The sequence below is a fragment of the Elephas maximus genome, chromosome 10, assembly GCF_024166365.1.
Source record: "Elephas maximus indicus isolate mEleMax1 chromosome 10, mEleMax1 primary haplotype, whole genome shotgun sequence".
Lineage (NCBI taxonomy): Eukaryota > Metazoa > Chordata > Mammalia > Proboscidea > Elephantidae > Elephas > Elephas maximus.
In genome coordinates, this window is record NC_064828.1 from 17,520,919 (window position 1) to 17,547,346 (window position 26,428).

The 26,428-nt window shown below is 42.1% G+C and overlaps 1 long non-coding RNA gene across 4 annotated transcripts in view; it reads right to left on the reverse strand.

The window, feature by feature from the left end:
- The window catches only part of LOC126084334 (uncharacterized), a 49,046-nt gene that overhangs the window by 16,878 nt on the left and 5,740 nt on the right, over nucleotides 1-26,428 (reverse strand). The window contains exon 2 of one of the 4 annotated variants that reach the window (XR_007519021.1): nucleotides 11,932-12,052. The exons of the other annotated variants lie outside the window; for them this stretch is intronic. This is a non-coding gene — a long non-coding RNA (uncharacterized LOC126084334). The remainder of the gene's footprint in view (nucleotides 1-11,931; nucleotides 12,053-26,428) is intronic. 4 annotated transcript variants of the gene reach the window in all.

Sequence of the window (26,428 nt, forward strand, 5' to 3'; positions counted from 1 at the left end):
CTAAAATGGCCTGTGGGAATTTTACAGACTATTTACATGCAAATAGGAAAAGAAAATTCATTCCAGAAGCCCGCATTCTAACTACAAACACCAGAAGAGGTTATAAATACACAAGAGGAAAACCAGTCTGTCAGTATTATCTCAGAATGCCTAGAAAAGTGAATCCACTCTGTCACAAAGGGCTTGTGCAAAACCTTATGGCCCTTGGCATCAGATGTTTCCCTTGAGCTAATTTTGCAGACAGCAAATTTTGCCTAACATTTTCATGCTTAAACCAAGGATAGTATTTAAAACTTATACCTATTTATATAAATTTACAAATATACACATATAACATTTATTTGCTTCTCCGTTCTGCTTTTAGGGCCACAGGAAGCCCGCAGACTGGTTTCCAGGCTTCCTCAAAATTCTCTGACTTCTTTCTTAACAACACAAAGTTACCAGTAAACACTCAACCCACCACCTTTTCCTAATTCAATTTCAGTGTAAATCTGATGGCTTTATAGCAGGGTTCAAAGTCAGTACATCATCTTTTTTCATCCCTAGTTAATTTTTTGATGTTTAATTTTTCATTTACCGTGCATATTTTAGTAGTTTATTACTCCAACAGGAAAGAGAGATTTATCTCACTATATTTCACTGGCGTTCTCTGAAAACTACTTGCATTGCAGAACGTGGGGGGAAAGTTGGCCCATAGCACCATCTCCTGGTGCCATTGGGCTGTTGCACTGAGGGAGTTAAAGGTGTCACTTAGAGAAATTTCAGGCCATTAAAATACACCAAGCCATCAGTGATGTCAGTGGATATTAACTAAAGAATGAAAGTCTGAGTGTGGTCTTCCCAGTAGCCCCCAGGACATGGATTTGTGCCAAGTATTAAAATCCACCAGTGTGTAAACCCAGGTACACTCAAAAAGGCAAGAGCACACAAGCATTAAAAGGGAAAATGCAAAAACCTCTGCAACCATGCAAAAAAACTTTCAATAGAATACTAGTAGAAGGCTAAGAGTAGTGCATAAGATATAAGTACATAAAAAGAACTGAAAGGAAACATGGAAAACTGAAAACAGGGATGTTTAAAGATGGTAACCAATATGGTTGATTTCTTTTTCCAATTTCACTTAAAATTACATAATGTATATGCAATAAATGGGGGCACCTGGGCAGTCAATAAGTTGTTACTTGCATAAAAATGTACTAGATGTATGAAAAGGATTAATCCAATCTCCCCAAACTCACTTCATGATGGTATGTCATACCCATGGCAAATATTCTTCCACATGGAAATAAACCTAGTGTGTCCAACTGACATGGCAACCACCATCAACCCTGCCCAACAAGCTCTTCTTTTTATTCCCTACAACAGCAATAAATCATTAGAGTGAAGGTATCCTTGAAACCAAGGTCTTGTGAAAGCTTTAATCCAGTATCACTAACCTACAAGACTTTTCACCTGCCAATCACCACTGCGATGGTGGTTTCTAAACGGGCTGCTCACAGAATCTCTTGGAGAGCTTTCTGAAAACAGATTCCCAGGCCCTATCACAGATCAGTTTGTCACACTGTCGTGACTTGAATATTGCTGTGATGCTGGAAGCTATGCCACCAGTATTCAAATACCAGCAGGGTCACCCATAGCAGACAGGTTTCAGCTGAGCTTGCAGGGTAAGACAGACCAGGAAGAAGGACCCAGGAGTCTACATCTGAAAAGACTGAGCCAGTGAAAACCTTATGAATAGCAGCAGAACATTGTCTGATATAGTGCCAGAAGATGAGCCCCTCACGCTGAAGTCACTCAAGAGGCGACTGGAGAAGAGCTGCCTCCTCAAAATAGAGTCAACCTTAATGACGTGGATGAAGTCAAGCTTTCAGGACCTTCATTTGCTGAAGTGGCATGACTCAAAATGAGAAGAAACAGCTGTGAACATCCGTTAATAATCTGAACATGGAATGTGCGAAGTATGAATCTAGAAAAATTGAAGTTGTCAAAAATGAAATGGAACACATAAACATTGATATCCTAGGCATTAGTGAGCTGAAATGGACCGGTATGGCCATTTCGAATAGGACAATCATATGGTCTACTATGCCAGGAACAACAACTTGAAGAGGAATGGCATTGCATTCATTGTCAAAAAGAACATTTCAAGATCTATCCTGACATACAACACTGTCAGTAATGGGATAATATCCATACGCCTACAACGAAAACCAGTTAATACGACCATTTTTAAATTTATGCACCAACCATTAAGACCAAAAAAAAAAAAAAGGTGAAGAAATTGAAGATTTTTACCAACTTCTGCAGTCTGAAATTGACTGAACATGCAATCAGGATGTACTGATAATTACTGGAGATTGGAATGCAAAAGCTGGAAACAAAGAAGAAGGATTGGTAAATGGAAAATATGGCCTTGGTGATAGAAACGATGCCAGAGATTGCATGATAGAATTTTACAAAACCAATGACTTCTTCACTGCAAATACCTTTTTTCACCAACATAGATGGTGACTATACACATGGACCTCACCAGATAGAATACACAGGAATCAAATCGACTACCTCTGTGGGAAGAGACGATGGAAAAGTGCAATATCATCAGTTAGAACAAGGCTAGGGAATAATTGCAAAACAGACCATCAATTGCTCATATGCAAGTTCAAGCTGAAAGTGAAGAAAATTAATACAAGTCTACAAGACCCAAAGTACAACCTTGAGTAGATCCCACTGAATTTAGAGACCATCTCAAGAATAGATTTGGCCCGTTGAACACTGATGACCAAAGACCAGAGGACTTTTGGAATGACATCAAGAACATCATCCATGAAGAAAGCAAGAGGTCATTAAAAAGACAGGAAAGACCAAAATGGATGTCAGAAGACTCTGAAACTTGCTCTTGGATGTACAGTACCTAAAGCAAAAGGAAGAAATGATGAAGTCAGAGTTGAACAGAAGATTTCAAAGCACAGCTCGAGAAGACAAAGTAAAGTATTATAATGGCATGTGCAAAGACCTGGAGATGGAAAACCAAAAAGGAAGAACATACTCTGCATTTCTCAAGCTGAAAGAAGTGAAGAAAAAATTCAAGCCTCAAATTGCAATATTGAAGGATCCTACGGGGAAAATATTGAACGACATAGGAAGCATCAAAAGAAGATGGAAGGAATACACAGAGTCACTATACCAAAAAGAATTGGTCAATGTTCAACCATTTCGGGAGGTACCATATGAGCAGGAACCAATGGTACTGAAGGAAGAAGCCCAAGCTGGATTGAAGGCACTGGTGAAAAACAAGGCTCTGGGAATTGGCAGAGCATCAATTGATATGTTTCAACAATTGGATGCAGCACTGAAAGTACTCACTTGTGTATGCCAAGATATTTGGAGGACGGCTACCTGGCCAACTGACTGGAAGAGATCTATAACTATTCCAAGAAAGGTGATCCTACCGAATGCAAAAATTATTGAATGATATCATTAATATCACACGTAAGTAAAATTTTGCCGAAGAACTTACAAAAGTAGCTGCAGCAGTATATTGACAGGGAACTGCTAGAAATCCAAGCCAGATTCAGAAGGGGACATGGAACCAGGGATATCACTGCTGATGTCAGATGGATCCAAGCTGAAGGTAGAGAATACCAGAAAGTTGTTTACCTGTGTTTTATTGACTACACAAAGGCATTCTACTGTGTGGATCATAACAAATTATGGATAACATTGCAAAGAATGGGAATTCCAGAACACTTAACTGTGCTCATGAGGAACCTTTACATAGATCAAGAGGCAGTTGTTGGAACAGAACAAGGGGATACTGCATGGTTTAAAGTCAGGAAGGATGTGCATCAGGGTTGTATCCTTTCAGCATACCTATTCAGTCTGTATCCTGAGTAATGATCTGAGAAGCTAGAGTATTTGAAGAAGAACAGGGCATCAGGATTAGAGGAAGACTCGTTAACAACCTGCGTTATGCAGATGACACAACCTTGCTTGCTGAAAGTGAAGAGAGCTTGAAGCACTTACTGAGGAAGATCAAAGATCTCAGCCTTCAGTATGGAGTACACCTCAACATAAAACCAAAATCTTCACAACTGGACAAGTAAACAACCTCATGATAAATGGGGAAAAGATTGAAGTTGTCAAAGATTTCATTTTACTTGGATCCACAATCAACACCCACGGAAGCAGCAGTCAAGAAATCAAAAGACGCATTGCATTGGGAATACCTGCTGCAAAAGACCTCCTTACAGTGTTCAAAAGCAACGACATCACCTTGAAGACTAAGGCACGCCTGACCCAAGCCATGGTGATTTCAATCGCTTCCTATGCATGTGAAAGCTGCATGATGAATAAAGAAGACCAAAGAAGAACTGACACCTTTGAATTGTGTTGGAGAAGAGTATTGAATATACCATGGACTGCCAAAAGAATGAACAAATCTCTCTTGGAAGAAGTACAACCAGAATGCTCCTTAGAAGCAGGGATGGCGAGACTATGTCTCACATATTTTGGACATGTTATCAGGAGTGATCAGTCCCTGGAGGAGGCTCAGTGAAAAAGAGGAAGATCCCCAATCAGATGGATCGACACAGTGGCTGCAACAATGGGCTTAAGCATAACAACAATTGTGAGGATGGCACAGGACTGGGCAGTGTTTAGTTCTGTTTTACATAAGGTCACTATGAGTCAGAACCAACTGGATGGTACCTAGCAACAACAACATTGCAGATCTACTGCAGCAGAATCTCTAGGGCTGAAACCCAGAAAATTGCAAATTCAAGATGTTTCCCAGGTGATTCTAAACACAGCAGTCTGCAGCTTACAATCAGTACCCACTGAAGGATCACAGCTACATTGTATTAAAACAGGAAAGCAGACTCAGTCAGACCCTTGTGTTGTCAGTCCTGCGTTGCCTACAAGGTACTTGTTTTCGGGGATCACCAGACCACCAAAGGTAAACAGTCTTCACTGCAAAGTTTGCTTATAGTTAACACGTTTTGTTTGTAGAGATCATTCCCAAATGAGTAAATAACCCACTCTGTGTATTAAAAGCCCTTCTTTCTGCAGAAGGTCAAATTATGCCCCGCCTCCCCCCCCCCCCCCGCAAGATGTCCACGACCTGGTTCCAGGAACTTGTGGATGTTATCTTATATGACAAAAAGAGAACTTGATTAAATTAAGATGTGATTCAATTACTGATCTTGAGATGGGGAGATTATCCTAGATTATCTAAGTGGACCCAGTATAATCATAGGGGTCTTATAAGAGGGAGGGGAGAGGTCAGAGGGACAGAAGGCGATTTAACGATGGAAGTAAGGGGTTGGAGTGATGCGAGGAAGAAGTCACGAACAAAGAAATGCAGGTGACCTCTACAAACTGGAAAAGGCAAGGAAACAAATTCTCCCCTGAAGCCTTTAGAAAGAATGCAGCCCCGCCAACACCTTGAAGAATGCAGCCCTGTCAACACCTTTCTTTATTATAGACTTCTGACTCCCAGGACCGTAAGACAATAAATTTGAGGTGTTTCATGCCACTAAATTTGCAGTAGTTTGTTACAGCAGCAAAAGGAAACTAATACATCCCTTAGAGCCTTTCCCTATGAACTATGAAAGGCGGGATCATTATGATGTTGACCAAAGTCTAAATCCAAGAAGAAAAATGTCTTCAATAAGGGGAGTGGTACACACACAGTTGCCCAAAAGGGGGCACACCTTTCTAAGCCCAAGAACTCTCTAGATGTCCCAGGAACATTAACTGTAGCAGCGAGCTAGGAGGTTTACCGGAACAAGACTGGTGGCTGTAAGATTAGTTAAATGTAACTCCAGCAACTCTGAAGTGAATTAATAAACACCAGAACTAAGGTGGGAATTGGAAGGAGGTATGTTTTCTTCAAGGTGATTCACGAATCCCACTTCCAAGAAACCCAAAACTCACTGTCATGGAATCAGCTCTGACTCATAGCGACCCCATAGGGTTTCCAAGGCTGAACATGTCTACAGACTGCCACATCGTTTTCCCAAGGAGCCACTGGTGATTTGGAATCGCTGACCTTTCAGTTAGCAGTCAATTGTGTTAACTACTGTGCCACCGGGGCTCCTCTTTTCCAAGAAAGGGCCTGCCTATATCCCCATAGTCAAAATTAGTGTATCCCCACCTTTTGCCCTTAAACTACGTGCGCATTCCTCATCAGAATCCACATATCACAGGATTAGACTTGATTTGAGATGTTTATCCCTGCTCCCTCTCCAATAGATTCTGATGCCCCGGAGGACAGAACTGCACCCAAGCCAGTGCATGTCCTGATGCACCCATAATGGGACTCATAAATGTTAGCTGAATTCTTGGAAGAAATCTGGTGACTTATTTGGTTAAGGGACAATAATGTGTTGCTGTCAAGTTGATCCAACTCATAGCAACCCTGTAGGACAGAGTAGACCTGCCCTGTGGGTTTTCCAAGGCTGTAATCTTTACAGCAGCAGACTGCTACATCTTTCTCCCATGTAGTGTCTGGTGGTTTCAAACCACCAACCTTTTGGTTAGCAGTTAGCAGCCAAGCACTAAACTACTGCACCATGAGGGCTCCTTGTGTTGCCACTCAAGGTGATTAAAACCAACTTGTTCTTTTAAACAACAGAAACTACAATTCCTAAGGATAGAGATCACAGGGCTGTCACCAATGAGCTCACAAATCCTTTGGTTGTGACTTGTTAGCCACGACTAGGGGAGGAATGTGAGCTTAGGACAGTATGCCCAGAACTGATTTCTCATCTGAGCATGATGTGACGCAGGAATTACAAAGCTCAAAGAAACCTCTAAATTTGCCATCATCTGACTGAAACCCTCACAGTTCAACCCTTTGACAATCCAAAAAGGAAGGGATGTGTGTAGGTGGCAGGAGCTCTGGGAGGTTGCCAGGAAGGGGGATGTGAACAGAGACCTTTAACAGAAATGGAAACCATGGCCTCCTGAAACCTAGGTTGTTCTGACAAATCGAAGGTCAGTGGGTCTGTTGGATGATAAACTAAAACTTTCCATGATTCTGCCTTTAATCATGCTGGTAGGGAGGACAAGAGAGAAGGGAGAGGACTACTATCAGGACAGAAAGAAGGAGGCAAAAGATGCGAAGAACTTTCATAGCCAGAAATACTATTGTTGTTTTCCTGTCAATGAAAATATTTGAGTAACTTACATATGCGCCACTAGTCAATTTCACAGAACACCATTTTCATGTGTTCTATTCCTTTTCTCCCTGGATCTCTACAAAGCTTTAAGGTATTTACTTAAGCCCCATTAATCCTTCGATAAGCACCTACTCTGATCACCTACAGTCTTACCATCCATGCTGGGCACCACAGCTCCACAAAGGAGGATGATCTAATCATCCAATCATGATCCTAATCTCAGGGACCTTCATTCGTCAGTAATGAGGTATAGGTTTATGAAATTATCAGTGAATAAGAAACATCACAGAAACTTTTTGTACGGTGCGGTCAGAACAGGACACTATAAACTGTACACCTGAAGGACTTAATTTTAAAAGACAATTTTAGTTTGTTAGTTTCAAGATAATCTATCTATTATAAATTTATACGATGAGTATGCCCCTTCCCACATCAAGCAAATCTGATATATTAGATTTACCCAGCTACGCATGGCAGAGCGGTATATCTGCTCAGAAGGCGAATCTCAGTTTAAGCAAGGATTTATCATAACCCCTTTGAAACTGTGAGTTCATCATATGATTTGCAAGCAAGTTACAGCAATTAAGAGCAGATGCTCCAGAGCTAGGCAGCCAGGTTCAATCTGAGCTCTGCTAGTTCTTAGTTTTGTGGCTTTAGGCAAGTGACTCAACATCTCCATGTCTCAGTGTCCTGGAGAAAGAAAAAAAATGTCATTTGTAAAAAGAAGAAAATGATGTTATCCTCCACATAGGGAGGTTGCAAGGATTAAGTGAGTTCATGTGGTCAAAGTCGTTGGCACTATGCCTGGCACACAATTATGCTGAAACTGAGGCATGGTGCTGTCAGGGCCAGATGAGTCGGAAGTACCTGGACTTGGTAGAAAATCTGGTGCTGAACAGACATTTTTTTTTTTTCCTCCAGAAAAGCCAGTAAAAATTATTCCTTTGGGAGATGCAGAGGGAAACCACAAGCTCTATTATTTAAATACACGTTACTTTCCCTTTTATCTCAGTTTTAAAGCAGAGATAATTTCTCTTTGACATCAAATTGACAACAAGATCTTTCCAGAGTCAATTCTAACCAGCTGGAAAGAAAAGGAAGTTTCCATCGAAGGAGAACCATAGAAATAACATTTCTAATTAGATTCTGAGCTTCTTCATACCATAAGGAAGGGTGCTAGATAAATGATGGATGGATGGATGGATGGATGGATGGATGGATGGATGGATGGATGGATGGATGGATGGATGGATGGATGGATGGATGGATGGATGGATGGATGGATGGATGGATGGATGGATGGATGGATGGATGGATGGATGGATGGATGGATGGATGGATGGATGGATGGATGGATGGATGGATGGATGGATATTGTTCTTTGGTACCATTGAGTCAGTTCCAACTCATAGGGACCCTATGTACAACAGAACTAAACACTGCCAGTCCTGCACCATCCTCACAGTTATTGCTATGTTTGAGCCCATTGTTGCAGCCACTGTGTCAATACATCTCTTTGAGAGTCTTCCTCTTTTTCGTTGATCTTCTACTTTACCAAGCATGATGTCCTTCTCCAGGGTCTGGTCCCCTTCTGATAACAAGTCCAAATCATGTGAGATGAAGCCTCTCCATCCCCGCTTTTAAGGATCATTCTGGCTGTACTTCTTAAAAGACAGATTTGTTCGTTCTTCGGGCAGTCCATGGTATATTCAATTCTTCACCATCACCATAATTCAAAGGCATAAATTCTTCTTCAGTCTTCCTTATTCATTCTTCAGCTTTTGCATACATATGAAGCAATTGAAAATATCATGGTGTCTTAGTTACCTAGTGCTGTTATAACAAAATACCACAAGAGGATGGCTTTAACAAAGAGAAATTTATTTCCTCACAGTAAAGTCCAAATTCAGGTTGTCAGCTCCAGGGGAAGGCTTTCTCGCTCTGTCAACTTTCTCATCAATCTTCGCCCAGACTAGGACCTTCTCCACACAGGGAACCTGGGGTCCAAAGGACATACTCTGCTCCCAGCACTGCTTCCTTGGTTGTATGAGGTCTCCCCTCTCTGCTCACTTCCCTTTCCTTTTATCTCCTGTAAGATACAAGGTGGTGCAGGCCATACCCTAGGGAAACTCCCTTTACATTGGATCAGACATGTGGCCTTAGTAAGGGTGTTACAATCCCACCCTAATCCTCTTTAACATAAAACTACAGTCACAAAATGGAGGACAACCATACAATACTGGGAATCAGGGCCCAGCCAAATTGATACACACATTTTGGGGGGAACATAATTCAATCCGTGACACATGGCTTGGGTCAGGCACATCTTAATCCTCAAACTGACATCTTAGGTAGGTAGATAGGTAGATGATAGAGAGAGAGAAACTGCTCCCAAACAGCTGATAACAAACTATGATTATGTTTACTCCCTGTTTATAGAAATGCTGAGCCTTCCAATTTTTTACACATTATCAGTAAACGTATGGCTGAAAAAAAATAATAATACTCATAATAATCACTCCTTTGAAAGGAAACCAACTTAAAGGCAAATATCAAGGTCGAATTTAGCAAAATTTCAAGCCAAATGAAATACTGGTTCAGAGAATATTCTTACGTTGTGACTTCTGTTTGTGCCCAAGAGAGTTTAAAAACATTGCTACAGATAATTCTAAGTGCTGTCTTACAAATAATAGTTGATAGAGGCCAAAATGAATAACTGCCCAGATTTTCTGAATATTGGTTCAAATTCATTTTATTCCAAGCTTTAATTTTAATCCCTGGTGTTTGTATCTCTTCTTTTGCTTGTCTTATCCCATTTAAGTTAGCCTTGAAAATTGGTAGGAGCCCTGTCTCCTAACTTTTTAAACTTTTTTCTTCCAAATATAACAAAAATATTGACAAGTGCAGAGATGATAAATGCACAGCTCAATGAATTTTCACAAATTGAACACAACTGTACAATCAGCACTCAGATCAAGAAACAGAACCTCCCGGCACCTTGGAAGTCCACTTCACGCCTTGTTCAAGCCAGTACTCACCTCCCAAGGGGAACCTCTCTCCTGACTTTTAACAGCATAGATTAGTGTACCAGCTGGCTGTTGCTGCGTAACAGACAACCACAAAACTTCAGTGGCATACAAAATCAGGGGTTTATTATTCACTCATCTGGGATGGTTGTGTAGGCAACTCTGCTAACCCTGGCTGGCTGTCTCACGCATCTAGGGGTGGACGGCAGCTCTTCTCCAGCAGTCTAAGCAAGGTATAGCCATGGTGAAGACGGGATAAGAGAGTAGACAGAAACAGGCGAGGCCTCCTATCGCTCTTCACAAAGCGAGCACAGTCGTTTTTCTGATGATTAATTCCTTTAGCCTTATTATAAGTCTTAATATTTGGTAGTAAATGTCTTCCAGCTTTCTCCTTCTTTTTCAAGATTGTCTTGGCTATTCTTGGATCTTTTTATTTCAAAATGAAAACTAGAAGCACCTTGTCAGTTTCTACAAAAAAAACAAAAAAGGAGAAGAAGAAGAAAAAAAAAGACTGCCAGGATTTTTACTGGACTTGATTTGAATCTATAGGCTCATCTGGGAAGAACTGACATCTTTATAACAACTCTCTACGTCTTCTTGAATTCTCTTAATGTTTCATATGTCCCGTGCATAAAAGAAAAAACAAAAACCCAAACCCATTGCTGTCGAGTTGATTCTGACTCATAGCAACCTTATAGGACAGAGTAGAACTGCCCCATAGAGTTTCCAAGGAGTGCCTGGTGGATTCAAGCTGCTGACCTTCTAGTTAGCAGCCATAGCACTTAACCACTACAGCACCAGGCTTTCCTTGCATAAAATAGATCAATAAAAGCATAAAACAGGTGGTCAAGAAGTGCATTATTGTTACAACGTTTTAGACCAAATTATGTTTTTCAGCCACACTAACTTCACAACCACCTGAAACAGGGCTTCGAACCAGTTCAGTCCAGTTGAACCCCTGCTGAGAAATTGCCTTTCTAACAATTCCCTGCTGAGAATTTGCGTTTCCACCCTAAGGTACACTAAATCAAAATCTACAATTTAACAAGATCTCCAGGTGATTCTTTTGTATAACTTCCTGGGAACTTGTTAGACATTCAAGTTGCCAGCAGGGGTTTAATCCAGAACAACTTGTTCGAAGCCCTGACCTGAAATCACCCCTGTCTTCCACTCCTCTCGCCCCTTGCACTGTGATCTTCCTTCATGAGGAGAGATTCCCTTCCTGCCTTCTATTTCCCCCACCTGACAGATCTAATCTTCCTTGATGCCACATCACAAATTTCACCTGCTCTGCAGAGTTAGCCAGTCTTCCTTGTAGGCTCCCACTGCCTTGCCTTTCAGCTGACTTTCAGCCACTACATTGTAGCCTGATGCCCTGCTCGGGAGTCTGTGCCGCCTGCTAAACTCTGGGGAGCTGACCAGAGCCAGCCCAGCACTCAGTAGGTATTTGTTGGATAAATGAAAATAGCCTTTCTATTTTTTGTTGGATTGTTTTAAGTAGTTTGTTGGTTGGCTTGACTTTTTGTTTTGTGAGGATATGATTTGGATTTAAGTTTAGTAAAAGAAAAAATTAGTGTTCTTTAGATTTTGGGAAACTTGGTACATGCCAATCTGAGTTTTGTTTCATTCTAGTCAGAGCTTCCAAGTTAGTTTAAAAGAAAACCATTTGCTCAGATTTTTTTCTACAACCAGTTACAAGAGAGCACATGAAAAAGCAGTCATACCTCCAATAACCACTAGGTGGCAGTTTCACTCTCAATATAATCAGCTTGATAACGTTGGGCACCATCATTAAAGGAGTCTGGGGTAGGCAAGGCAGACATGCAGGGTGAAGCTTAACTAGGCCTATTGATGGAAAAATGAGAGCCAACAATCAGCCCTAAAGAAAATGGCATTATGGGGAAAACAGCATATTTAAATGAAATGGAATATCATTAAATATTATTTCACAGAAATGTTAGCAAAAAAGTTAAATTTACCACATCGACAAAATCAGTGAGAAAAGATGTACAGGACTAGAGAGAGGTGAGGCACTGTAGAAAGGGAAAGGAGTCTCCTGTGTGCCCTCCACATCCTGCAGCTAAAGCCCAACCCCTCAGGTGGGGGGAGGCAGAGGTGTTACCGATGGGCGGGTTAGGAAAACTGACCCCTAGTAATGTTCTTAAATTTTCCTGTGAGGAAGGAAGTTTAGAGGCTTTAGACAACATTGAATGGGGCTCCACCCAACTGTCTTTTGGTCGAAATTGCTGTCAACCCCAAACTTACAGGAGGGCCTTGTCAAAGTTGTGCTCCATGTTTGAGGGGGTATCTTAGTCATCTAGTGCTACTATACCAGAAATACCATAAGTGGATGGCTTTAACAAAGAGAAGTTTATTCTCTCACAGACTAGCAGGTTACAAGTCCAAATTCAGGGTGTTAGCTCCAGGGAGAGGCTTTCTCTGTCAGCTCTGGAGGAAGATTCCTTGTCATCAGTCTCTCCCTGGTCGAGGAGCTTCTCAGGTGCAGGGACCCCAGGTCCAAAGGATGCACTCTGCTGTGGGTGCTTGCTTCTCTTTCCTTTTATCTCTTAAGAGATAAAAGGTGGTGCAGGCCACACCCCAGGGAAACTCCCTTTACTTTGGATCAGGGAAGTGACCTGAGTAAGGGTGGTGTTACAAACCCACCCTAATCCTCTTAACATAAAATTACAATCACAAAATGGAGGGCAACCATACAATACTGGGAATCATGGCCTAACCAAGTTGATACACACATTTTGGGGGGACATCATTCAATCCATGACAGGGGGGTGAGGGCAAAGGACATTAACCAATTATTCTGTGCAAGGAACTTGATGGAGTTTATTTCATTTAATCCTCATAACAGCTTTATGAATTAGGTAACGTTATTCCCATTTTACAGATGAAGAACCTGAGGCTCAGAGCAATTTATCTATCTTGGCCAAGAAAATACATGAGATTGATGATTGAAACCCAAGCTCTCTGGCTGTTGCCCTAACTCCAAGCTGATTCCCCAAGAATCCCACTTCCTCTTCTTGGAGTAATGAGGGTTGTTCGATGAAAGGAGATAATGCTCACAGAGAGCCTAGCACACTGCCTGGTGCACAGGCAGTACTCAGTAAATGGGGTGTTGGTTATCAGAGGTACAAGGTCCTTTCTCACCGTGGCCTGCCAAGCTGGAGGCTGTTGCTATTTTCCCTGGACCCTCAAAAAAGCCATGGTGGCCTGGTGACAACCCCGCCAGTCCCAGGGGAAGCTCTCAGAGGTCCTGGTGGAGGAGAACCAAGCCAGGGGATAAAGACTGACCCTAAATAACTGACGTCCAATGTCTTTAACCCAAGGTTTGCTGATTCGTCTCTTCTGGGGAGTCACAAGAGGAGCCCTTGAGGTGCTCTGTTTAATCTTTCTAGTTCTGATTCCAAGTTCGATGAGGGACTTTCCAGGATCAAAGTGCAACTGAGGACCAAGGCTTATCTCACAGAAAGCTGAGCTGGGTACTTTAATGACAAATTCAGGCATTTCATGTTTCTGTTCCCAACCAAGGGCCCTTAGAAAACTGACTGAATGGCAAACCTTTAGGAGGCTGCAGGCTGAAAGCATCAACCATCTTCATCAGGACTGGTTTTTTTTGTTTTTTTTTTTTTAATGACACAAATTCCTCCTTCCCTAGAATAGGGAAGGTGAGGCCCACAGGAAGTAAGAAACAAGGTAAAATTAACCTGTGTGACTAAGAAGAGCCCTGAGTCCTTGGATGGGCCTGAAGAGACGAAAGCTCTGGGCAAAGTTGTCCTCCCCAGCGTTTTGGTTGTTAAAATACAACATGCACGCGTAGCTTGTGGTAGAGTTTTAAATTTTGTACACGAAGAACCTGTGTAATCAAATTATCTGTTCTTTTTTCTTTCTCTACCACAGACCCCACAAAGACAGCTAAAAACAAAGACACAGGAGTCCAGGCTAAACCCCTGGGTTCAGAGGGCACTGCACCAGCTGTGAGCTCACACCCACTGAGTATTACAGCGTATGTGAATAGGAATGGCTTCTTTCGGTTTCTCTCCGCCTGCTAGAGAGTGAGCTATAAAACAGACTAATGAGGAGAGGGGAGCCCTGGTGGCACAGTGGTTAACAGCTCAGCTGCTAACTAAAACGTCAGCAGTTCAAATTCACCAGCCACTCCGTGGAAACCCTATGGGGTAGTTCTACTTTGTCCTGTAGGGTCACTATGAGTCAGAATCAACTTGACGGCAACAGGTTTGGTTCTTTGGTTTTTAAATATGTGTTCAGTCATGTCCTGCGATTGTCCTAGGTTCCAAGTGTGCCCTCGGAGGTCTCTGGAAAGTGTCAATCCAGTTCTCCAGGAAGCAGGAGCTAAGTTCACCAAGGGGCTGAGACAAGAAACCCATGAGACCCAGGTTCAGCTGCAGCCAAAAGGAACAAGGTACGGCTTGCAACATCCCAGAGAAGCCCCTGGAGACAGATGCCACTCCTGCCCTTTACGCTGTTTCTGCTATAGTTTTACCAACTCCTAGGGGCCTAGACAGGGAAATACCCAGGGTCCTCCCCATTCCCTTTAACCCTATATCATAAAAGAGAGATAGGAGGAGGGCAGAAAAATGTTTGTTTCTCACTACCTGAGGCCTCCTCTGGCTCAGGCTCCTTGGCCTATATTTTGCAGCCCCAGGGTTCATGGGAGCCACCAGCTTGCTGGTTTTTTCTCAACAACAATCACAGTGAGTTGGCTCAGTGGTTAGCTCTTAGCTAACTGCAGGCCCAGCTGAGGTCCAGGTGAAGCTGCCTCCTGACCAGTCAGGCCCCATGGCCCTGTCCCAGTATCCCTCCTAGTCCTGGGTGCCCTATATTGGGTGGCAACCTGGCTGTGTACCCTAGCAGTGATTCATCTAGCTGAGTGCAGTGCTTCCAGAGGCCCTGGTATAAGAGCTAAAGGTGTCACAGACGCCAGAAAAGAGGCCCTCAACCTGGGTTTGACAGGCCATCATTAGGCCACCAGTGTCAAACAGTCTGTGCTCCAGGCCATACCTGGGAGACAAGGGGGTTGGTAGGGTGTTCCGCTTTCTTCTGCTCTAGAATCCACATCTGGAAGCCAGGGCCTGACAACTAACATTCAGACAGCCTTCTCACAGCATCGCATCCTGGTCAAGGAGGCTTGCAGGGGCAGGAATAGCTACTAGGAGGGGGTGCTCAATGCCCGGCCACCTGCAAGGCTCTATACTCTCCACACCACAGAACCCAAAATGTCATTTCCACTCCTACCACTTACAATTTTCTGACAGGGGAGTCCATTAGGGTGTAATGCCCTCACAAACTTAGCATTCCTCTTTTTATACTTCCTGTTCCCTAATTCAGAAACCCTGGTGGTGTAGTGGTTAAGTGTTATGGCTGCTAATCAAAAGGTTGGCAGTTTGAATCCATCAGCCATCCCTTGGAAACTCTATGGGGCAGTTCTACTCTGTCTTATAGGGTCGCTATGAGTCCGAATCAACTCGATGGCAACAGGTTTGGTTTTTGGTTTGGGGGTTCCCTAAGTCACTGACAATAGCCCTGAGTCACACAAAACAAACTGACAGGGGAGGTGGAGCCAAGATGGCAGAATAGATAGGCGTTTCTGGCAAGCCCTCTTTACAACAAAGACCCAAAAAAAAAGCAAGTGAAATGAGTATATTTATGACAAGCTAGGAGCCCTGAGCATCAAAGGCAAGCTTAGAAAACAAACTGAGGGGCCGGGGGAGGAACAAACGGTTCAGAAGCAGAGAAGAATAACCAGACCTTAATCACAGGGAGCCCTCAGGCACCACTCCCAGGAGCAGCTGCAGTGGGTTGGTACTAGCATTCAGCTGCAGTTTCCTCAGGGAGAAGCAGCCAGCCACACAGCCTACTCACACCTCCAGAACCAGAGAAGAATGGCACTCTCGGCAAAAGCTAAGTACTTGCGTATATTTTACCACACCCCCCCCCCCCCCCCGCCAAGCTGGCTTCAGCAGCTGAATTCCCTGGGCCTGAGATAGGCACTGTCGAGTGCCTAGAGCCATCCTCCTGGCCTTGGAGAAGGAAGAAAATTGCAATTGGGGGAAAAGATAATTTGCCAGCTCCACTAACTGGGGGAGCTCAGATAGAAGTGACTCCTGTCCAGGCAGAAGTGGTCTGTGGACTTTGAGTACTTTTCCGCTGTACATGGACCTGTGTGGGCCTATTTCAGGAGAATAGGCCCTTGTTGGCCCTTGTTGGCAGAGAGTTGGGTGTGTGCTTTGCCTATTAAACAGGGTCCTCACCTACCCACATCAGGGGTCTAAGGACTGGTAGCTCCACTCAGGTCACCCAGCCACCCACGACAGGTGTCCAAGGATAACCTGTATCTCCCAGTCCTTACAACCAAAACTTTGGGTGCCCATGGTCTGTCTGCAGAACCCACCCACTTGTATGCTCTAGGGAGCAGGGACACACTTTCCTCAGAGACACCTGGGGGACGATTCTCAGCCCCCTGCCTTGTTCAGAGTGTGACCCCCTGCTGCAACCAGATACCAGTACCTACACCAATCACCCCTGCCCGTCTAAGACTGTAGCGCAGAGCCTGTACCACACACTTGATGATCAGCTACCTGGAAACCTGAGCTGAATTTATACAAGAAAAGTGAATGGACTTCTAGACTGATATACCCGATAGCAGCACTAGCCATCTGAGGACAGGACGTCAGAGCTCCAAAGGTGAAAATAATCAAGCTAGCTCATTCAAGGAACCCATTTGTCCATATCAAATCAAAACAAAGCAAGAAGCTACAACACAGTAAGCAAACATAAAATAAACTAATACAATAACTTATAGATGGCTCGGAGACAACAGTCAATATCAAGTCACATAAAGAAACAGACCATGATCACCTCAACAAACTCTCAAAACAAAGAATCGAGGGATCTTCTAGATGAAAGTGCATTCCTGGAATTACCAGAGGCAGAATACAAAAGATTAATATACAGAAGCCTTCAAGACATCAGGAAGGAAATGAGGCAATATGCAGAACAAGCCAAGAAACACACAGATAAAGCAACTGAAGAAATTTAAAAGATTATTCAGGAACATAATGAAAAATTTAATAAGCTGGAAAAACCCATAGACAGACAGCAATCAGAAATCCAGAAGATTAACAATAAAATTACAGAAGTAGACAACTCAATAGAAAGTCAGAGGAGCATAATTGAGAAAGTGGAAGGCAGAATTTCTGAACTTGAAGATAAACCACTTGACACTAATATATTTGAAGAAAAATCAGATAAAAGAATTTTTAAAAATGAAGAAACCTTAAGAATCATGTGGGACTCTTACAAGAGAAATAACCTATGAGTGATTGGAGTACCAGAACAGGGAGGGATAACAGAAAATACACAGAGAATTGTTAAAGATTTGTTGTCAGAAAACTTCCCTGATATTGTGAAAGATGAGAAGATACCTGTCCAAGATGCTCATCGAACCCCACATAAGGTAGATGTTAAAAGAAAGTCACCAAGACATATTATAATCAAACTTGCCAAAACCAAAGATAAAGAGAGAATTTTAGGAGCAGCTAGGGATAAACAAAAAGTCACCTACAAAGGAGAGCCAATAAGAATAAACTTGGACTACTCGGCAGAAACCATGCAAGCAAGAAGGCAATGGGATTACTTATATAAAAAATTGAAGGAAAAAAAATTGCCTGCCAAGAATCATATATCCAGCAAAACTGTCTCTTAAATATGAAGGTGAAATTAGGACATTTCCAGATAAAAAGACTTTCAGGGAATTTGTAAAAACAAACCAAAACTGCAAGAAATACTAAAGGGAGTTCCTTGGTTAGAAAATCAATAATATCAGGTATCAACCTAAAAAAAAAAAAAAAAAAATTTTTTTTTTTTTTTTATCAACCCAATCAGAAGCCAACCCAGATAGGGAAATCAAAAAAATAAAGCAAGTTAAAAAAATTTAAAAACGCTCAAAACAGGGTAACAGCAATGTTATTATGTAAAAGAAGATAACATTAAAACAATAAAAAGGGACAAAGAAATTTAGTCATAGATCTTCTATATGGAGGGGAAGATAAGACGATACAAAAAAATAGAAGTTAGTTTTAAATTTAGAAAAATAGAGGTAAAAAATATGGTAACCGGAAAGGAGACAAACTATCCTACACATCAAAATAAAATACAAGAAAAAAAAACAGAGACTCAGCAGAAACAAAATCAACAATAATGAGTAGAAGGAAAGGACAATATATAAAGATAATTTACTCAGCACATAAAATTAAGTGGGAAAAAGAAACTGTCAACAACACACAAAAAACGACATCAAAACGGTAGGACTAAATTCACACCTATCCATAATTACGCTGAATGTAAATGGACTAAATGCACCAATAAAGAGACAGAAAGTGGCAGAATGGATTAAAAAACTCAATCCGTCTATATGCTGCCTACAAGAGACACACCTTAGATTTAGAGACACAAACAAACTAGAACTCAAAGGTTGGAAAAAAATATATCAAGCAAACAACAATCAAAAAGAGCAGGAGGGGCAATATTAATTTCTGACAAAATAGACTTTAAAGTTAAATCCATCATAAAGGATAAGAAAGGACGCTATATAATGATTTAAGGGACAATATACCAAGAAGATATAACCATATTAAATATTTATGCACCCAATGACAGGGCTGCAAGATACATAAAACAAACTCTATCAGCATTGAAAAGTGAGATAGGCAGCTCCACAATAATAGTAGGAGACTTCAACACACCATTTTTGGTGAAGGACAGGACATCCAGAAGGAAGCTCAATATAGACACGGAAGATCTAAATGCCACAATCAACCAACTTGACTTCATAGACATATACAGAACACTCCACCCAACAGCAACCAAGTATACTTTCTTTTCTAGTGCACAGGGAACATTCTCTAGAATAGATCACATATTAGGTCATAAAGTAAGCCTTAGCAGAATCCAAAAAGTGAAATATTACAAAGCATCTTCTCTGACCATAAGGCCATAAAAGTGGAAATCATTAACAGAAAAAGGAGGGAAAAGAAAGTAAACACTCGGAAACTGAAAAATACCCTGTTCAAAAAAGACTGGGTTATAGAAGACATTAAGGATGGAATAAACAAATTCATAGAATACATGGCATAAACAGTATACAAAACATTACTAACAATGCAGAAGAAAAACTAGGTAACTGGGAGCTCCTAAAAATCAAACACCTATGCTCAGCCAAAGACTTCACCAAAAGAGTAAAAAGACTACCTACAGACCGGGAGAAAGTTTTTAGCTATGACATGTCGATCAGTGCCTCATCTCTAAAATCTACATGATGCTGCAAAAGCTCAACTACAAAAAGACAAATAACCCAATTTAAAAATGGGCAAAAGATATGAACAGACAGTTCATTAAAGAAGACATTCAGGTAACTAACAGATACATGACGAAGGGCTCACAATCATTAGCCATTAGAGAAATGCAAATCAAAACTACAACGAGGTTTCATCTCATACCAACAAGGCTGGCATTAATCCAAAAAACACAAAACAGTAAATGTTGGAGAGGCTGTGGAGAGATTGGAACACTTATACACTGCTGGTGGGAATGTCAAATGGTACAACCACTTTGGAAATCCATTTGACGCTTCCTTAAAAAGCTAGAAATAGAACTACCATAAGATCCAGCAATCCCATTCCTTGGAATATATCCTAGAGAAATAAAAGCCTTTACACGAACAGATATATACACACCCATGTTCATTGCAGCAGTGTTTATAATAGCAAAAAGATGGAAGCAACCAAGGTGCCCATCGACAGATGAAAGGATAAATAAATTATGATATATTCACACAATGGAATACTATGCATCAAAACAACCGTGAGGAATCTGTGAAACATTTCATAACGTGGAGGAACCTGGAAGGCATTATGCTGAGTGAAGTTAGTCAGTTGCAAAAGGACATATATTGTATAAGACCACTGTTATAAGAATTTAAGAAATAGTTTAAACAGAGAAGAAAATATTCTTTGATGGTTACGAGAGGGAAGAGGGAGGGAGGGTAGGAGAGGGGTATTCACTAATTAGATAGTAGATAAGAACTACTTTAGGTAAGGGGAAAGACAACACACAATACAGGCGAGGACTAAACCAAAAGCAAAGAAGTTTCCTGAATAAACTGAATGCTTCAAAGGCCAGCGTAGCAGGGGCAGGGGTTTGGGGACCATGGTTTCAGGGGACATCTAAGTCAATTGGCATAATAAAATCTATTAAGAAAACATTCTGCATCCCATGTCTGGGGTCTTAAACGCTAGCAAGCAGCCATCTAAGATGCATCAATTGGTCTCAACCCACCTGGATCAAAGAAGAATGAAGAACGCCAAGGACACAAGGTAATTATGAGCCCAAGAGACAGAAAGGGCCACATGAACCAGAGATTACATCAGCCTGAGACCAGAAGAACTAGACGGTGCCCAGCTACAACCGATGACTGCCCTGACAGGGAACACAACAGAGAACCCCTGAGGGAGCAGGAGAGCAGTGGGATGCAGACCCCAAATTCTCATAAGACCAGACTTAATGGTCTGAGTGAGACTAGAAGGACCCCGGTGGTCATGGCCTCCAGACCTTCTGTTGGCCCAGGACAGGAACCACTCCTGAAGCCAACTCTTCAGACATGGATTGGACTGGACAATGGGTTGGAGAGGGATGCTGGTGAGGAGTGAGCTTCTTGGATCAGGTGGACACTTGAGACTATGTTGGCATCTCCTCCCTGGAGGGAAGATGAGAGAGTGGAGGGGGTTAGAAGCTGGAGAAATGGACAGAAAAAGAGAGAGTAGAAGGAGGGAGCGGGCTGTCTCATTAGGGGGAGAGTAATTGGGAGTATGTAGCAAGGTGTATATAAGTTTTTGTGTGAGAGACTGACTTGATTTGTAAACTTTCACTTAAAGAACAATAAAAATTAAAAAAAAAAACTGATAGCAAAAAAGGAAACTTATCAGCAATGACAAGCTCCAGATTAGAGCAATGTAGCTTGAGAGACAAGGCTCAACTCAAAAGAGGGAGCCCTGGTAGCACCATGGTTAAACGCTCAGCTACTAACCAAAAGTTCAGCAGTTCAAATCCACCAGCTGCTCCTTGGAAACCCTATGGGGGCAGTTCTACTCTGTTCTACAGGGTCACTATGAATCAGAATCAACTCTATGGCAATGGGTTTGGTTTCTGATTACTTTGAAGAGACCACACCCCAACCCCAGGTCTGGATTACTTGGTCTGGTAGGTCTTAAAAGGTCTCTGGCCTTCTATTTAAGGACAATGGCCACCAGATGTGCCTGAGATGGAGCTTTCCTGTGATCTCCCCTAGAGAGTACAATTACAAGGACCAGAATAATAAATATTAGCTTTAGAAATGAAGTGTGCCAGAGGACTCTGCTGTTGCTGCCCAGGAAGGCACATCATGGTGTGACCCTCAGCAGTTTCGGACTGCTGATTAGAGGCATCATTAGCCAGGTTACATATTTTCCTTCTTGTTTCTGACCTACTTTTAGTAAAAAATTCTTGGAAAGTACTTTGTGTCTCCCTAAAATACGCAACACACCAGTATCTTCACATTTTACTACCAAGTTCCCAAAAGTTTCAGCTTCGGTGGGTTCACGGTTTGAACCCCCAGAAACAAGTGGATAGTTTATCTGAGAAGATATTACATAAAAGGAATTGCATCTCCCCGACCTGGAATGGAAGAATCTGTGACTCCCACCCCTTTCGGCCCTACCACAACACTGCCTACATCATCTTAACCATCCTATTTTTGGAAAATAGGGGTGAGTCCCTTCTTCCTTTGCTCTGTAATTAAAGCCAGGTCACTGTTTGAGTCTCTTCTCTAGGCACATGGGCTGATCTCCTTGGGCACACAAAATCAAGAGCAAAAATAAAGTCACGTGCTACAGAACATCTTCAACTCAGGAGAGAACTTGTTGATTAAGAATGTTGTGCACCATCCATTAGTAGCCAGAAATACACAGAGTGTGCTGACCCATTTGCTTTTTGATTGAGAATGTAAGACAGCGCTCAGAACACAGGGAAAAAAATCATATTGCTGCAATGGAGATATGTTGTTGCTAGTAGCTGTCAAGTTGAGTGACTCATGGCAACCCCATGTGTGAAGGGTAGAACTGGTCCAGAAGGTTTTCAAGGCTGTGACCTTTCAGAAGCAGATGCCAGACCTGTCATCTGAGGTGTCACTGGGTAGGCTCGAACCACCAACTTTTCAGCTAATAGTCAAGTACTTAACGGTTTGCTCCACCCAGGGGCTCTCAATGAAGATATAGATACATCTATAAAATATTTCAGAAAACAGATTTATAATAAACCAGAGCCAGGGTAATATTAAAAGGGATGTCTGTCATTGGGACTGAAGGTGAGGTTCTTTGGGGTGGACAGGAGGAGTTAGGCAATACCATCTCTTTGAGGGTCTCATGTGCTCTGGACACACAAGCCTCCTGTCGTGGAACACTTGGGAAATTTCTCAATTTTCACCATCTTTGAGGAACCCTTAAAATAGGTGTTCAGAGTCAGGATTGGAGGAAGACTCGTTGACAACCTGCAATACGCAGATGACACAATCTTGTTTGCCAAAAGTGAAGATGACTTGAAGTACTGAACGTGAAGAAAACAAAAATCCTCCCAACTATTAATTTTACAACTAGACTGATAAACAGTATCATGATAAATGGAGGAAAAATTGAAGTTATCAAGGATTTCATTCTACTTAGGTCAACAATCAATGTCCGTGGAAGCAGCAGTCAAGAAATCAAACAATGTATTGCACTGGACAGATGTGCTACAAAAGACCTCTTTAAAGTGTCAAAAAGCAATGATGTCACTTTGATGACTAAGGTGCACCTGACCCAAGCCATGGTCTTTTCAATCACCTCACATGCATGGGAAAGCTGGACAATGAAAAAGGAAAACAGAAAACAATTGATGCGTTTGAAATGTGGCGTTGGTGAAGAATATTGAATATACCATGGATGATGAAAGAACAAACAAATCAGTCTTAGAAGGAATATAAGTGAAATTCACCTTAGAATTGAGGATGGTGGGACTCCAGCTCACTTACTGCTTACTTTGGGTACATCATCAGGAAAGACCCGTCACTAGAAAAGGACATCATGGTTGGTAAAGCAGAGGGTCATTGAAAACGAGGGAAACCCTCAATGAGATGAATTGACACGATAGCTACAAGAGTGGACTCAGACATCCTAGCTATCATGAAGATGGCACAAGGCTGGGCAATGATTTGTTCTGTCATACATAAGGTCGCCATGAGTCGGAGCTGACTTAACAGCAACTAATAACAAGATTAGGTGTTCAGTCACGTCTTGTGATTGGCCTAGGTTGCAAGTGTGCTCTCGGAAGAATCTTGCACCGTAGCCCTTGTACTCCAGCCTACCAACCTTCTTGCCATTCCTCCAACATCTCAGAGGCCTTTTATCTGCTCTTCCGTCTGTCTGGAATATTCCTCTGCACAGCTCACTGTGTGGCTGGGTCCTTCTCATTGTTCAGGTCTCAGCTCAAACATCTCCACCTCAAAAAGGCCTTCCTTGACAGCCTCTCTGAAGCAGCCAACCTACCACACACTGCCAAAGTTTTGCCATCTCATCATCCTCTCTTATTTTCTCCTTATCACTGACATGCTCTTAGATTTGGTTTGTCTATCGTTTATTGTCTGTCTCCCCTACAGAGAAATGGAACCAATAGGATATGTGTGTGTGTGTGTGTGTGTATGTGTAGAGGAACAGAGAGAGACAGAGGAAAAGGGAAAGGAGGAAAGAAGAGAGAGAAAGAGATGGAAAGAGGGAGATTTATTTTAAAGAGTTGGCTCATGTGATTACAAAAATGAATAACTAAATAAACACATTGCCATCGAGTCAATTCCAACCCATAGCGACCCTATAGGACAGAAAAGAATTGCCCCATAGGGTTTCCAATGAGCAGCTGGGGGATTCAAACTGCCAACCTTTTGATTAGTAGCTGAGCTCTTAATCATTACACCACCAGAGCTCCTTGGGGGCTGGCAAATCCCAAATCCATAGGTCAGGAGGCAGATTGGAAACTCTGAGAGGATGTCTATGTTACAGGCTTCAGGCAAAATTTCTTGTCCTTTGGGAAACCTCAGTTTTTGTTCTTAAGGCCTTCATCTAAATGGGTGGAAATGCACCCACATTATGGAGAGTAGTCTGTTTTACTCAAAGCCAACTGATTGTAGATGTTAATCACATGTAAATACCTTCATAGTAACATCTAGATTAGTGTTTGATCAAACAACTGAGCTCCCTAACCTAACCAAGTTGACTCGTGACTGGAGGAAAAAAAAAAAAAATTGAGGAAAAGAGCAAGATAATTGGACGTCTGGAGGAAATCCCCTGAATGAACAAGGATTCTGGCTGAGAGGGCTGGACCAGATAACCGGGCTCAAATGACAGATGGAATGCCTCTTCCAGGTCAAATATGAGTTTGTGTTATATCATTCCATTCCCAGCCCTGCCCAAGAAAAAGAGTGTTGACGTGTAAAATAAATAACTAGGGCCTCCAAGCCTATGACGGAAACCCCTTAGAAAGATCTTACTCCTGAAAGCTTCCATAAAGAGCTGTGGGAACAAAGACAGTGGACGTTGGACGTGTACACATTCAGACAACCTGCCCTGAGAGGGAGAAGTAGCTATTACGAATGCGGTATAAGTGGACCAGAAAATAGCTTGTTTGTTTGTTTTTCCCCTACTGGACGGTGAGATACAAAGCCTACTAGAGAGGACGGGGAGTACCTAGGTGGTCCAAACAGTTAATGCAGTCAGCTGCTAACCAAAAGGCTTAAGGTTCGAATCCACCCAGAAGTGCCTCGGAAAGAGAGGTCTGGCAGTCTATTTCTGAAAAATCGGCCACTGAAAACCCTATGCAGCACAGTTCTACTCTGACATACATGGGGTTTTCAGGAGTCAGAGTCATCTTGACAGCACCTGGCTTTAAAGGCTATGGCACAACTGCAAGAACCTTCCAAGAAGTACTTGTATTTCTGGTGACTGCTTTTCATGGGAGATTTGATTATTTTATTGTGACCAGATAGTAAAGGAATCTTTCTAATACTTGACTTGGGGATCCCAAGTGGAAAGTTACTGGCATGAGGATTCAATTCAGTTGAAAAACTGGTTTGACTCATCAGTGACTGAGACTGTTGGCTGTATGAATAAATTTACTGATGTTTTACTGAAATCTAAGACAATTCATATTCCTTATATTAGCTATTAATCTCAATAACCTTCTGTTATGGATTGAATTTTGTCCCCCCAAAATGTTCCTCAACTTGGCTAGGCCATGATTCCTAGTATTACGTGACTGTCCATCATTTTGTCACCTGATGTGATTTTCCTATGTGTTGTAAATCCTATCTCTATGACTTTAATGAGGCAGGATTAGTGGCAGTTACGTTAATGAGGCAGGACTCGATCTACACGATTAGGTCATGTCTTAAATCAATCTCTTTTGAGATATAAAAGAGGAGCCAGCCGAGAAACATGGGGACCTCATACCACCAAGAAACAAGAGCCAGGAGAATAGCGCATTCTTTAGATTCAGGGTCCCTGCGCTAAGAAGCTCCTCGACCAGGGGAAAATTGACGACGAGGACCTTCCCCCAGAGCTAACAAAGAGAGAAAGCCCTCCCCTGGAGCTGTTGCTCTGAATTTGGACTTGCAGCCCACTAGACCATGAGAGAACAAACTTCTGTTTGTTAAAGCCATCCACTTGTGGTATTTCTGTTATAGCAGCACTAGATGATAAGGCACCTCCCAAACTTCAAACTTGGCCTATTACTCCAATTTTTTTTTTTAACCAGAAGCTGGCAATTTACTATCTAAATAACTTTCTTCTTCCATAATAAGGTAAGGATTCTGCTGAATATGAAAAAGGAAGAAAAACATTCACGATAACATATCATAACCTTAACAAACACCTTTGATTGATTGAAAACTGTCTAGAATCTGATTATCTGATCCAAATAACTTCCCAGTTGTCCACGGGCCTTCCCTCACTCTTCGTTCTTATTGGCTGCCTCAGAGCTGGACTTGGCTTGATTTTCAGCTCTGCCGTGTTATGTGAGACCATGTCATTTAGGATACTCTCAGCCCCAAGTAATGAAAAACCCAGCTTAAAC